The following is a 2,089-nucleotide window of genomic DNA, read 5'->3' as shown; positions in this document are numbered from 1 at the left end:
TCCGGGGTAAAGGGGGCCCGAGAGCTACCGACGGTGCGGGGCAGTAGTGCCAAGAACACTAGTCTTGGGGTCACAAGACCTGGGTTCTAATTTCGGCTCCACCACTTGCTATCTCTGTGACTCTGGCAACTCTAAGCTCCAACCTCCCTCTTCATCTGTAAAATGGAAATCATAATCCAGCCGCTATCTACCTCCCAGGCTTGTTGTGAGGAAAATGCTTTAAAAGCTTCAAAAGACTACAGGAATAGGAGTGACATTTATTAAGGAAGATTAACCTGAATTCTCTCTTCTACATCTCAGGCACCAAATAATAAGGGCTATATGGAAAGCCCTTCAATACAGACTTCTGTATATTCACGAGTGGGAATTCTTTTTAGCTGGCAACTCATTAACCCCACCCACCCACACACGCACACAAAGCCTTCTACTCTGAGGCTTTTAACTATAGAATTAAAAAATAAAAATGTCATAAATAATAAAAATAATAGGGGGCAGCTGGGTAACTCAGTGGATAGAGAGTCAGGCCTAGAGACGGGAGGTCCTGGGTTCAAATCCGGCCTCAGACACTTCCCCAGCTGTGTGACCCTGGGCGAGTCCCTTGACCCCCATGGCCCACCCTGACCACTCTTCCACCTAGGAGCCAATACACAGAAGTTAAGGGTTTAAAAAATTAAATAATAATAATAATAATAAAAATAAATGTCCAAAAAGCTCCCAGAAAAAAAAAAGCCCACCTCTAAGGGAAATGACTTGGGTGAAGTACTACCATCTCTCTTCCCATGAGGCATGACATGGCAGGTGCCAGTGGGTGCTGCTCCTTTATCTTAGAGTGTCTGGCATCTGTGGGACATGGACCGACACCTAAGATGTCAGATTTGGGGGATGAACTGGATTTTTTTTCTTCTCTTTTTAATTCTTTGTCATAAGGGATGCCTTTGACTCTTTGGGAAGGAGAGAGATACACTGGGAAACGTAGGCTGGCTTAAAAATATAAATAAACATTTATTTTAAAACTCTCCCAGTGCCTGGGCAATGTACCTCCAGACTTTGGAGTGGGGATTTGGGATATCAAATACTGTGGATGATGCCAGAAGTGGACATTCTTTATCTTGGTTGGTTTTGCTTAACTGACTTTCTTTGTTCCAGGAGGGAAGCTCATTCAGTTGGATAGCGGATGGGGGGGGGGGTGTAGCACATATGCAGAAAGGACAAAATGACATTAATTAAAAAAAAAAACTAAAAGAAAGCTTAAAATGCAGAGCTGAAGAAGTCAGAGTCCTTGTCAAACAGTGCCTCAACTAGTCTGATCTTTCCCTTCCTGTACGTGGAAATGGGCCACGCCTCTGAGAACAGGAGAGAGCAGCTAGAGAGGATAAGTTCCACTCTGCCTCTGGGAGCCACCTGTCAGGACCACCAAAGGCTAGATGACAATTGGGTTACTCAGGATCTCAGCAAGAGTGACAGGCAAGACCAGGGGCACAGAGAGGTGCAACGGAGAGTTATGTGGTCCTCAGGGGAAGGGTGTGGCTGTGTCCGATTCGGGTCTGTACACTCCCCCGAGGACCCCGAATACCCTTCGAGTGCACATTTAGGCATTATGGGGAGAGTAAAGGAACCACAGACCCGAGGAGCTGAGAGTTGGACAGGTCCTCAGAGGTTCTCTAGTCTAAATCCATACATGAACAGCAATCTCCTCCGGGAGATCCCTGCTAAATCACGGCTCTTATTCCTGCGCCCTAAGAATTCCCACTTACCCCTCCATAGTCTCATCCAGTTAGATCCGTCTACCACATTGCCACGATAACACAAAGCAAAGCGAAACACTGCTTCCCCTTTTCTCACCTCTTACACACTTGAATATTCCTCCTCTCTGGGATTTGCAAGGATCCATGGGTAAATCTGAGGAGTCCATAAACTTGGGTGGGAAGAAAGGGACATCTTTATTTTCACTAACCTATAATAGAAATTTAGCATTGCCTTCTGTTAGCAATGTAGGCACTAAGCCATATTCTGAGGCTTTCCCAGACTGACTTCGAAAGGGGTCCATGCCACAAAAGAAATGAAGAGCCTCTGGGCTAGAAGATAGAGC

Source organism: Gracilinanus agilis, chromosome X (genome assembly GCF_016433145.1).
Source record: "Gracilinanus agilis isolate LMUSP501 chromosome X, AgileGrace, whole genome shotgun sequence".
Taxonomy (NCBI): Eukaryota; Metazoa; Chordata; class Mammalia; order Didelphimorphia; family Didelphidae; genus Gracilinanus; species Gracilinanus agilis.
This window is presented reverse-complemented; position numbering follows the sequence as displayed.